The following is a 13,931-nucleotide window of genomic DNA, read 5'->3' as shown; positions in this document are numbered from 1 at the left end:
TTTAAGTTTATTTACTTTATTAATCCCCCTGAGGAGAAATTCAATGTTTTCACTCTTGCTTGTCAATTACACACAGGTCCGAAAGACACACACACATGCACAAACAGGACCTATACATGCACAAAGTGGAGAGATGTCAGAGTGAGTATTCTAAAAATCTAGTTTTAGTTGGACAAACACAATTAATCAATGTTCTCTAATGTCATGTAAACGCACTGAGGGTTTGCGAGAGGTGTTCAGAGTCCTTACTGCAGTGGGGAAAAAGCTGTATTTGACATGGGATGATTTGATGAGCAAGGACCTTTTTATTTTTGTTGCTCTTCTGATGGGGTGTTTGTGATACAATGATTCAATTGATGGGAGCAGGGAACCAATATTATTGGAAGATCTGTTGACTATGCACTGCATTATTTTGCGTGCATGACTGTCTTTGTTTTGTTTTGTTTTGTTTGTTTTGTTTTATTAACACATTCTTAAAGAAAATTCAAATATAAAAGCAACAAATACATCACATGTGCAGGTGAGGTAGAAACCCATTACGGGCTTATCTAAAAACCCCACCTAGGAAAATTAAAATAAAATTAAAATAATAACAGTAATAATACTAACAATGCAGTGTGAAGCATCAACAAAATATCTTCTACCTAATTAATATTAAATTCAAACATTGAGAAAAAACATAAAATCACAAAACAGCACACATGTTGAAAACATAAGTCAGTCAAGCTTCTACAATACCAAATCTCTTTGACATCAAAGCTTCCTTGAGTTTCATTTTATATCTAGATAGAGACATAGAATCGGTTAATAAATGCAAATTTGTATTCCATAATTGGACTCCACGGTATCTTAATGAAAACTGTCCTCGAGATGTATGATACATTGGTAGGTACAAGTTATTGATTTGTCTGGTTGAATAATAATTGACTTGAGAATTACAAATGAAAAGTGTTTGGAAACTTTGTGGCAAGTCTGTACCCATGTACTTCAATTTAAAAATAAATGTACATATTTGAAGAATATTTAAGTCAAAAATTTCACTTCATTTGAATCGTATCAGTTTCATTTCTGTGCTGCTATACCGAACTGTTATGGATGAGGTGAGTATGCTTGCTCATCCAAACAACAATAATGCTCCAATTTGGCTTCAGTAGTCCACCTTAGATTTAGGGAAAACTCTGCTTAAGGGCCTTTTCACGCCTAAAAGACTGAAGCATGGTTTGCATATTTGTTACACTGTATACATATAATCCAGTTAGTTTTGGTTTCACATTGCAATTATGTAAATGCACTTAAGAACTATACATGACATGCCTATGTCCTGTCATCATCACCTACGTGAGTGACAAGCTCTCCTATCCTCTCATATCCCCTCTCTCTCTCATCCTCTCCGAGTTTTTATGACTTCTTCCTCCTCTCCTCATGTGCCACCTTGTCTCATTTTGTTATGCTGCATTGTTTATGGACAAACTGAAACTGTACATTTACTACCACTTGACAACTTTACTGCTAATTTCTACTCTGTCGCTAAACCAAACACACTATGCACTGAGGTGCCACGCTACTCTTATCAATTGATAATAGACAGAGACAACCCTGTTACTTGGACCAAGATTCAGCTATCTATTCAGCTCAAACTGAAAAGTCCCAAAGTTCAGACCAAACAAGGTAGGTGTGAAAGAGCCCTTTGCTGCTTCATAGTAAATGAGAATTAATAATGGCTTTACTGTGAAGTATTTTCAGGAAGTGTAACTAAGTTATATTCACTGGGGTTAGCTTAGCGTAGATGTTCTAAAATGATCTAAATACCATACCTTTACCATGTCTGAATACCATTCTACATTTATGGACAACACAAAGCAATGCTTGTAAATAATAAAAGTAGTACCAGGCCTATATTTTCAGTTATGACAGGAAGAACAACAATTTCTATGAGCTTGAAGGGTTTACAAGAGCCTATTTTTATGTTTAAAACATACAGACTTGAAAGAAGCCCTTTTATAGTTGCTACTTACGTGAGAACTAAGGATTGTGGGAAACTCCAGGATGTAGCGCATCCATACTGGTAGTCAGTGGTTCTCTCTTCGTCCAATCACGAGGCCTTCAGTGAAGCAGCAGCGTCCTGAGGGAGAGACAAACATAAAACAGGATTAATGAGAGCGAGAAAGAGGGAGGGGTGAACGAAGAGAGAGAGGACTGCAGGACACCAGAGGGACAAATAATAAAGACACATCAATTATTCACAACCTTGATCAAACATTAATACACAAGGTGTGTGTGTGTGTGTGTGTGTGTGTGTGTGTGTGTGTGTGTGTGTGTGTGTGTGTGTGTGAACATAAGGCTCATTTTGTATAGAGCTCATATTTCTTTCTTTGGTGCAGTCTTGCCAACCCTTCGCTGACTGGAACCATCATAAACTTAATGCCACAGGAGACTTGTAAACTCCCCCTGCTCCGCTTTCCAACAACCAACGCACACACACATTACTGCATAATGCAGTCAAGACTTGTGGACACTTCTCACCAACACACAACCGCTATGAGTAGTGGAGAGAAAAATAATAAGCATAGTTAGAGGGGCCCATAAAATTCCACTTATCCCTGGCAGAGAGGCTGAAAAAACACCTGGAATGATTTTTGAGGAATAAAGTTGTAACATCTGAAAGAAATGTAATCCCATCGTATTGATCTTTTAGCTCAACTAACAGCTGATACTGACCACTAAAAACAGATCATTCCAAATTAACATAATTTAAAGATCTAATCAATTACAATCACAAAATTCCATGGCTGCATCACAGCTGCACTGGCAAAGATAAAACTGTGCTGATGATTGCAAGAACATTGAAACATTTAAGTGCATGATGATCAAACTGTCATTAGGGTTTGGAAATCAGGCAAATCCTCAAATGGCAATAGCAGTCAGTGTTACTGGCCAAGATACAAAAACTGTCTGATCAGTGTATTGTTTTAAATGCAGCCATTTGGATATTTACCCTAAACTAATTCCTCTCATGTGTCTGCATAATGACAGAATTCCCTGCAGATAGATTTTACAGAAATGTCCTCCACTTGCAGCCAAAGGACTAAACCACTGCTTCCTTCTTGTCTTTATCTTTTGTGGACCCCAGGAAGAGTAGTTGCTACTTTGGTAGTGACTAATGGGGATCTAAATAAATAAAAATAAGATATCTTCTCTCATCTTCTCCCTTTGCTTTTCCTTTAATGAGTGCATCTTAAGCCTTGGACATATTTCTTTCTTTTATCAGTCTTAAAGGGATACTTAAAACAATTTTCAACCAGCTTTGTATCGTAACAGTGTGGGTACTAGTATATGTAAACAGGGTTTCCCACACATTCATTTGTTTGTGGCCGCCCACCACAATTAAAACATCTGCCACCACGTTTTGATTTTCTATTTGTAGAGCTGGACCATTCATTAGGAGCACTGTTGGAATATATTTACCACTGGGTTATTATTTGCTCCACATTCTCGCAGCGCAGAGCGTACTGTGGGCACAGACAGAGCAGCGGAACATCAGGCGCAGTGAAACTTAACCATTTATTGTGCTGGGTCTAAGTTTGTTCCTGCAGGTACTGCTCCTCTCATCCATTGATCTCATCTGATCTGATCATTTGATTAATTATCCACCCTGTGATTCAAAACTCAACAAACTGCTGTTGAGGAAAAAAAGAACTCATTAAGAGTTCCACCTGCACTTGGATGAGACACAGAGTAATACACAAGGACATACGGGCAAGAAAAAAAAAGGAAAGTTGGCAACAATCCACTGCATCATTCCGCAGATTTTTGTTAAGATTTTTGGATGTTTCTGCAACTACAGACTGTACTACAAACTACAGATTGTACTACAAACTACAGATTGTACTACAAATTGTACCTCCTCATCTTTGTACCGCCACTATGAATGCAAAGAGCACAAGTGGATCAAGAAAAGAGCTGCCTGTCTCTCTCTGTCTCAGTATCAAAACAAACTGATCAAATGGAGTGCTGATCAAAAATAAACCAAGATCCTGTGACTGCATGGCCTGTTTCTCATATAAAATGACACCAGAAACATATTTTAGTACACTGTTTGGCTGTAATATGAGAATTTGTGAACAGGAAGTTGGCACCATACTGTATTGTGAAAAACAGAGGCTGAAATAAATGAGATCAAAACTAACTAAACTAAAACTAAAACTAAAACTAAGCAGTGCTGATCAAATATAACAAAGATTTTGTTACTTCACTTCCTATTTCTTGCCTTAAACGTTTTCAGAAGCATATTTAGTGTGCTGTTTAACTGTAATACGAGATCGTTTGTTACCAGCCAGCTGCCATATTGTTCTTTGGTCCAGTTTGGTGTACTGCATTCTGGTAGTTGTAGGTTTTCTACTGCTTAAGCAATGCCACAAACCTTTTCCTCTGTTTTCTAGACAGCCTAGTTCTATAAAACACACACACACACACACACACAAAAAAAAAAAAAAAACACACCATCTTTCCAGCAGCAAAGTACTTTTTAAAATGACAAGGAACAGACCAATCAGCAAACACACAACTACTGACATCTGCAGATTTTCAGGAACATCTTGTGCTGGTGCACACATACAGCAGCTGTCTAAAAATGCAACACGTGTTGTCCATGTGATTTGGCCTTCATGTATATTATGTTATACATAAAGGCCATAGAGCTTGCAGCAACTGGGGTGTGTGTTGTGATTGATATGAAAGAAGAAGGAGGAATGAAATGCGTGAATTGAGAAAGGAGTTTTATTCAGTGAACTGAACGCAAAGAAAAGCATTGTAATCCCTAATCCATCAAGCTAACTGTAGTGCTTTGTGTAAACTGTTGCTTTACTGACTGCCTGAAGGATATGTAGTGATTTACAGTTTTGTCACCTTCGATAAATAAGGCAGTAATAATGCCGTTATGTAATTAGCTTGGCTCTATATTTTTGGCATTTTGCATGCTTGATTACAAAGTGGAATGCAGTTAATCAATCTGTCACATCATCTGTAACTAAACTGAGCAAACACAGTATAAGCTTTTGTTGATCATTAGAGATGCAAACCGCTAAAAGTCAATATTATCAGATCAGGAACTCTAAGCCCATGGATAAATGGCAACATCAGGGCCTGTGTCATGCTGTCAAGATGTGGATATTCAGACATGACATTTAAAGGGGGGAAAAAAACAACATACTTTTTCCAACTTGCAAAATTGTCCACTTAAAATACAATAAAGAAAAATAAAACTCCAGGCTTACATAACCCTCATGTTTTTTACAAGTTTATGTAACCACTCAAAGTTATGAATAGTGCATACTTCTATGAGTGCTGAATCACTTGACTGGTAAATCTATCCAACATACTGAAGAACACTTGATCTCCTGCAACAACAGTCTTATACTGAGCTAGAGTCAGAACAATTTATCAAACTGGTTGTCAACTAATAGATTAAAGTAATTTGATAACTGATTAATGAGTTTGTGTTATTCTTTAAAAGAAAAAGTCTCTTAAATGTAAATATTTTCTGGATTCTTTATTCATCTATGACAGTAAACTGACTGTCTTTGGGTTGTGGACAAAAGGAGACGTGAGGACATCACCTTGGGCTTGGGGCCCCATTTTCTGATTTTATAGACCACACAACTAACCAGTGAATCAAGAAAATAATCAGCAGACTCATCAGCAATTAAACTAATCATTAGCTGCAGCCCTATACTGAGCCAACACTGTTTACTGACATAACAGACCAACAATATATGGTTTGTCTAACAACACCAGGTGTTCACAGACTGTAGTAAAAAGGTAAACCATCTGAAGAGCAGCTGTATAATTCTGACCTCAAACCAGCTGTGTGAACTGTAATGTATTTTCTCTAATGGCTTAAGCAGTGGCTCTAAGAGAGATATCACGTCAGAAATCTTTCAGTCTTTAGGAATCACTGATGTTGTGAAAAAGCACTACTGATTAACAAATGCACATAAAAAACAAGAGCCAAATAAAAACCTTCAGCGCTTTAGTATATAAACTGCCAAGGACCAAGGCAAGGTAAGAAGGATGATGTATAAAGTTATTCAGAACACAGCAATAAAAATGCTGCATTCTGGGATTAAAATTACAAGGCAAGGTTCCTTGAATCCTGCTGCAACAAGTCTGCATACCTGGGAACATGAGTGTGTGTGTGTTTGTGTGTGTGAGACAGTGTTTGTATGAAACAGTGTCTACTAAAAATGTATGAATCATTTCCCATAACATGTTGCTGCTGACTTGGCATTACAGGTTGGATGAATGTGGTATGTGTAATCGAGGTCTACCCAACCCTTAGTACAAGAGTCACTGCAAGTGATAAGGGTGTTTAAGGGGTGTTCACGGTCAGATTAAGTATACAGTATATGAAATAGTAGTGCCTTTTTTTAAAACTCAGTCCCCTATTGATCCCCTGTGCATTTTAAATATTTATCTGTAAATCGGCAGAGCACCTGTTGGCTTTTGTTCTGAATGACTATAAACACGCCTACATCATTTAAAGGAGCAGTGTCAGATTTATGGGGATTAAGTGGCATCTAGTGGTGAGGAGTGCGGATTGCAACCAGCTGAAACTTCTCCCAGTTAGAATTCCTTTAGTGTTCATTGGTCAGGAGGATTTAAGTGGGAGCCAAATTATCCACAGAGATCTCTTCCTCTACAGAACAAACTGGCCTGTGATTTAAACAGGTAACAACACTAAATAAAGCCGTTTTACATTAAAAAAATCTGTGTTTTTCTGGCACTGCTTGTTGCGGAGGGGCTGCTTACTACAGTGGCCAACACAAGAAAAAAAACGCCCTATCTAGAGCGAGTGTTTGGTTTGTCCATTCTGGGCTAATGTAGATGAGGACCCGCTCCCCATGTAGATATAAACTGCTCCCTCTAATGTAATGAAAATATGATTCTTATCATTAGGTTATTATACACTTAACAAAACATACTCATTATATTTTATTCCATTTATGCCAGTGTATCCCCTTAATCCTACATACTGTTCCTTTAATGTATACGGTCATATAATATCTAAAATTGTTAAAACCAGTTAGAATTTATGTAAACGCATGCTATATTTGGTGAGGGCCATGACAAAGTATTTCCTTTGCTGTGATCTAAAAATGTTTGGGAACCACTGCTCTAAAAAGCGGAGGACAGTATGTCAAAAGGGGTATCTTTGTGTTTTTGTTAAGTTAATGTGGACATAACACCCTGAAGTTAAAGCTTGATAAAGTACTCCACCAATTCACCATTGTTATAATATTGTCGAACTTATGTTGGATAGTTTAAAGAGAAAGAGAAAAAGCAGAACCTGAGATACCATCTTTCATATTCCATGCATTCTTCTTCGTTGTGTAAACAACAACAACAAAAAAACAATGCAACTCAACCAGCGACAGTTTGGTGAGACATTCAGGTGTCTTATGCTAGTATTGGCTTATAAAGCCTTGAGTCAGTCGGCTCAAAATTCCATATGCATGTGCAAGATAACGCACATCAAATTTAAGATAAGCACACGAATCTCAGCTCTACATGCTGCCAACTCACATACTGACCATGAGACTTGTGCAATGAACACTTTTGACATGCTCACAAACCACAGTCTACGGACACTGCACGACAATTTACTCAAGCATTGAGGAACATTTAGAGCAGATAACACTGGAGCAAAAAGAGGACTGACAGCACATGAACAGACAAAACAGAGCAGCACAGCACCACCACCATGTAAACACTGCGGCCATGCCAGCCGTGACTGAAGTAAGTTTTAAGTTGGATATTTAATATTTTTCTATATAAATATTTATTTGCATATTTTTTTTAATATAAATATTTTCAAGAAAAATAAATCATGACCCCCCCCCCACCCCACTATCTTCCAGTGTCACATTTAGTTTCACAAACCCTTGAAAGCTGCTGAAGTGTAGAGATCAATTAGTTCATAATATTCATTCATTAACATGAAAAATAATCATGTACAACTGAAGTGAATGACACCAAAAAAGTCCTAATATGATAAAATGTTTCCATATTACGTTTGCTGAGAAGCTGTTCAAAATGTTCCTATGACCATATGAAGTTTGAGGTGGTTTTACTGTATATTACTGTAATTTTGGTTGGATTTGGCCATGGCTGCGGCCAAATTGCAGATAAAAATAAAAAGATTAAAAAAAAATAATAATAAAAAAAAATGCATGTAATTTTGAAAGTTACAGTGCATGTACACAGAAAAATTATTTTGAGCCCTGCTACCCTGAAGCAGAGATGAGGAGCAGAGTACTGAGGTCTGGTAACCTCACGTCTTTTTATATCCACACGCCCAGATTTTTGCCATTTTCAAACTTCTACAACCCCAACCATATCAATTCATCTGCTACATATGCCTCCCCAAGAACTGTAAACATACTTTGATGTATAATATCAATGGATTTCCCCCTTAAAGTTACCGCTTTAACCTCATAATGACTGTTTCATTGTAAGCCCAGAGTTCTGGAGTAGAGCCAAAACAACAAAAATGTGTCACTGTCCAAACACTAACTACAGACTGCACCGAAGTTGCCATAACATTTCTTTTCCCTTCTGACAGATGTTAAATGCAAAATGTAAAGTTTTTACACATGGGTGGGGTTACAGAATGGCAGCAAGTATGCACTCAAACTGTGACTTTCTCACATCTGGATATGGCCTCAAATTGGATGGGATGACAGTGATCGTAGGGGCTGTTTTGGGTCTCAGCAGCCATGATGGGCTCCCTGAAGCCCTCTGCTGTGGAAGTGGGGGTCTAAGCATAATTACAGGGCCCGTCTGTGGGCAGGGCAGCATTGGCACTGACAGCACACAGAGACAAACACTCATTCACAAACACACACGAGTAGTAAATATGAGGGTGAACCTTCCACATGGCCTTGCTTGTAAACAGTAACATGCATGGGCAAAAACTGAGACACAGACAGACACACTATGTTACGACACACACGCCCACACACACACACACACACACACACACACACACACACACACACACAGAAAGACAAAAACACACATTTGGAGAGTGGGTAATAAGATATAGGATGTGACACAGCATGACTGTAACCTCTGACTCCTGACCCACTGACCAACCCACCCAGTGTGTGCTGCTACATGTTGTTAGTGCTGTATGGTGTTAGGTATGTTGTGGGGTCTGGTTCCACCAAGACTGAAGGAAGCAGCTGCAAACACTCCACCTCTCTCTCTTTCTTTTTTACGTGTGTGCTGTGTGTAACCACTGACGTTTAGCAGACTCTGGACGGAGCGAGGCAGAGACAGATTGCTTTTAGATTCATACGCCAAATGGATGCCTGCCAACAGTTTGATAGGCCTCTCATCCCTTCTTCCTGCCCTTCCCTCTCAAGGTTTCTCGCCATTCCAGTTCCTTTGCTAATCCCACTTGACTTTTACCTCTTTCCTTTATCCCATTTTCTTGCCCATTTCCTCTCCCCTTCCTCTTCCTCTCCTAGCCTGCGCCACATTCATCTTCTATCCCCCCTCCCTCTTTCGTTTGTCTAGAAGAGAATTGCTGTCTTTTCTCATTAAAAGTGAAGAAGGTCTGTAAACTCTCATAAAACCACCCGTTTCTCTCCACAACCCTGATTTACAGCCACTCTTCCCCTCCTATTCTCGTCTCCCCCCTCTGCTAGTGAGAAACCCCATCTGTTACCAAAAAAGACTGACAAGAAAGCAAAAACTGTCGCAGTTAGAGGCCTGGCCATCAAAAACAAAATGGATGGATTCGTGTCAACAAGGCAAGGCGTGCAGAATGGAAAACACAACTGGGTGTTTTTCTAACTTTTGGATCAGGACGTGAACGTGTAAGCCAGCTGTACAATAGCAGGCAATCTTCCCAGATCTTTCATGGCTTTATTTTCATTGGCTGCAGAGTGGGCTGGATCCTCATTTAGCTGCAAACTATTTCCACTACAAGACTGAGAAGTTAGCAACACTCCTAACCAAGGACATATATTACCATAGCTGGATAGCTCTTCACATTACAACCACTATGTCTATACAGCCTATTATATAATCCATACTGATGAACTTTTGAGAGGCTAAAGCTTTTTAAAAATCCTGCTGCTAGACTCCTGACCAAACTAAAAGCAAAGCATATTTAGCTCCCTGTATTAATCACAATTGATTTTTAAGCCCTTTTGATTGTATATAAAGCTTGAAATGGTTTCGCCTGCATTGCAGACACCCTGTTGTTTTATGTGCCTATTTGTTCACTCGGATCCCAAACTGCAGGCTTGTTTGATGATCAGAGCCACAGTCCTAACAAAAGTGGTGATGCAGCATTTTCAACAGTGCTTCCAAACTGTAGAATAAAGAGATAATACATGAAAAGATATTAGAAAGGAAATCTTAGCAGTTGTTTTTATAATGTTTTGTTTGTTTCACTGAGTTGTGCAACTGGTTCTGTGTACCCTGATTATTATTGTCTACTCAGGCTATAGGGATGCACAGATTTATTATCCGAAAACATCGGTATCAGATGAGATTCTATTTGTTGACTGCCACTAGCCTATCGGCAAATAAGATGGCATTCACCGACGGGACGAAAGGACTCATGATCAACGCGTGTGGGGATGCACCCTATTTCTTTTCTGATAACGCTACATTGTGAAGAACAAATGTGTGTTGAAATCGGCAGGAAGAAAGCTAGTTTTTCATGCAAAAGAAGGTTGTATTCAATATTGTTTTACAAATGTATATGACTGAATTTGTGCTCATTCATAGACAGTGTTATAAAGGACTGAATGACTTTAAAACAGTTCAGCTATGTTTTAATGAAGCTTTGTTTGTCTCCCTGGTACAAAGGGGGGAATAAATAACAAAAACTAAATAAATAACAACAAAAGTATCAGTATTGGCATTGCTATGAGCCAAATTGTTATTTGAAACATCAGGATTGGCCCAGAATTTCACAATTGGTGCATCCCTATTTTAAATTTAACAAGAATTACTGATGTAACTTAGTTTCTGTTTTTACCCGACCATTTTCTTGTTTCTGTTTCTCTTTTCTGTTTTTTGTTGCACACTTCAAGCTACATTCATTCAGATGTTCTTATAATAGACATGTTTATTTTAGGTTATTCTTGGTCATTTAATATGAGGAGCTAAATATTTTGCAGATTCAAGATGAATCAAAGTGGCTAGAGTCAAAAAAGAAAAACAGACATCAATCAGCCCTGCACAGAGCTAACAGACGGCTGGTGACTGGTCCAGTCTGGTGCACCACAGATTGGGAGATATATTTCTCCCAAGCTCAGTGTGTGTGTGTGTGTGTGTGTGTGTGTGTGTGTGTGTGTGTTCACAAAAACAAGGAAGAAGCAGAGAAGAAAACAATAGCCATCTACAGAATCTGGTTCCAGAATAACAGCGGAAGAACAGCAAGGAGGCCCAGGATGTGTGTGTGTGTGTGTGTGTGTGTGTGTGTGTATCCTTTTATTGTCAATAACGGGAAATAACAGAGACAAAGTAACACTCTGAATGAGACTGCAGCCTAAACAAACAATCTTGTGTACAGACAAACAAACGGGCGCACACACAGTCAGGCACTGCTTGCAGAGAGAGCTCTGTGGTTTGAGCATGCTCCCATGGACATACATTGTCCTTGCAGCAGCAGTGTATGGTGAGTGTGAAGGACAGACAGAAATAGCCCAACTATATTTCAACTTGTATAGTTAAAGTCCACGCAAAGACTTACAGAGTCTTCGTGGTTGTGTGGTTGTGTGTGTGTGTGTGTGTGTGTGTGTGTGTGTGTGTGTGTGTGTGTGTGTGAATTTATGAATGTCTCAATGTACTGCATACATACAGCTAAAAGGTATCATTTTCCGCTGGCGTGGCTTCCATGGGCGGGAGAGTGAGAGACAAAGTGACCACAAAAGAACGGAAAGCAGTGAGGAATTTTCAGGGTGTGCCAAAGAATCTCAGGCATGTCTCTGTTTTTGGGTGGGTGGGTCCGGGCGACTGGGGGCAACAAAAAAAACTAATTGGTTAACAAAAGGAGCAGACAAAACACACACACACACACACACACACACCTGGGGAATAAAGTTGAGTGATGACCATTTGTAACTGCATGTGTGTACACGTTTCATTCACTGACCCAGAGCAAACTAAGGGCTGCAACAATGAGGGTAAATAAAATACAAAGGTGAGGGTGAGTGGTCTGTACATATACACCGTATATACTTAAACAGAAATGTGTCACCTGTGACAAAGAACACACACAAAGTTACTTATTTACCTGCCACAATCAAAACACTTTCCTGATTGAGACACAGGACGTTACAGAGTGAAAGGCTGAGTAGTTAAAAAGCCAAAATACTCCTAAGGGTGACAGGGGTTAAAGGGTTTTGTAACAGACTCTGAAATCTCACCCAACACACATTCACTGACTTTTAAATTCTGTGACGTGGAGAAGAAACATTGCAGAAACAGAAGCCAGGAGATGATTTCCTGGATTTGGGAAACTTGGGAGCAAATGTGCTGTTACCCCTCCCCCGTTCCCAGACATCTCCCCCCTTCCCTCTCTTCCTCCCTGCTTCACCCAGCCCCTCTTTCCTGTGGGTGAGGGGAGGTCGAGGGAGGGGAGAAAGAGTACACCACAAACACTGACATGAGGGAAGTCCCGTTTCAGCATTTAATGCCTGCGCTCTCTTTGCGACTCACATGAGGCAGTCGTGCAGCCAGCGCGACTTCACCGTAATGAGACCACAGCTCTTTCCTGGACGCGATGCTGAAGGCAACAAGCTGTGCCAAGAGTAGAGTCAGAGAACAACAAGTAGAGCCACGTCTGTATTTTAATCTGTCATGTGCTTGTGGTCCCTGCTTTTTCTTATCTATGAATACTTTTTATAATTTTCCATAAAGACTCAATATCATTGCTGGTAATTTTCTTCAACACCCCTTATCTACAATCATGAGCAATGTATTATTCACGGCCTCCGTTCAGTTCAGTGACCCTTGCAAAGCAGCCACCCCACACTAAACTCCCACAACAGTCAACACGAGTCTCATGTTTTTAATTCGACACGGATACTTAAATGCCTTTGATCATCACAGATGTGAAGATATTAGATTTCCACACAGTCAGAGAAATAAAAAGGGCCCATTCTGGTCATAGCTTAGTTATAAAATCCTAGCGTGCCACGAAGCATCTCCTGCTGCTAATAGCACTGTTAGCCGAGAATCAATCACAGTGGACAATAGAGGAGGTTGTACCAGCTTTCAGTCCAAAAGTAGTTTGGCTGACTTTGCTAACATTTAACACCCAGTGTTTCCCATTAATTAACGAAACTATGGCGGACCGCCATAGTTTAATTTGACCCGCCATAGTTTCTAAATAAAAGATTTAGGTAAGTATTGACTTCTCATGATATAAATAATATCTCGAACGCCATAGCATTTTATGCCGATGTGCTCAGGCTGTCAGATCCAGCACTCGACAGTGCGAGCATTTCACTCGACTAAAAATACGTGTGTGCGAACTGTAAAAAATATTTAGGGGCACATGTGCGCATAAAAAAAAAATCAGCCGAAGCAGTCTATATTTTTGTCAATAAAAAAATATGATAATCTAACCGCAAATGTTAGAGGAACTCCAGCCGCCTTCCCTCTTCTCTCTTCCCCGTGTGACACACACTGTCGGCACAATGAATATAAGTCCCACTGTTGGCTGGGTGGAAATAACTCAAAGGGCTCTAGTTTCCCGGCGCAGCGCAGGGTGGTGCAGGGTGGCGAACCCCGTGCAGAGCTAGTTTCGAGCAGCGCAACCCGAGGCGCGCTCAGTTTGGTAGTTTGGCAGACCGAGGTGCGCTGAGATGGGTGTGGCGGCGCAGCAGGGGGAGGTGTCGACAGAT

The 13,931-nt window shown here is 39.8% G+C and overlaps 1 protein-coding gene across 6 annotated transcripts in view; it reads right to left on the bottom strand.

The window, feature by feature from the left end:
- LOC126390174 (amyloid beta precursor protein binding family B member 2-like) overlaps window positions 1-13,931 on the bottom strand; it is a 71,842-nt gene that overhangs the window by 45,077 nt on the left and 12,834 nt on the right. For 5 of the 6 annotated variants that reach the window (XM_050044338.1, XM_050044342.1, XM_050044343.1 and 2 more), the window contains exon 2: window positions 2,016-2,122. The gene's annotated coding sequence lies outside the window, so the exon portion shown is untranslated. Of the gene's footprint in view, window positions 1-2,015; window positions 2,123-11,881; window positions 11,987-13,931 lie in introns of those variants that run through there. The other variant, XM_050044341.1, reaches the window with a different exon arrangement.

The sequence above is a fragment of the Epinephelus moara genome, chromosome 5 (assembly GCF_006386435.1).
Source record: "Epinephelus moara isolate mb chromosome 5, YSFRI_EMoa_1.0, whole genome shotgun sequence".
Lineage (NCBI taxonomy): Eukaryota > Metazoa > Chordata > Actinopteri > Perciformes > Serranidae > Epinephelus > Epinephelus moara.
Note: the sequence above shows the minus strand (reverse complement) of the source record. Positions and strands in the feature narration are given on the sequence as shown.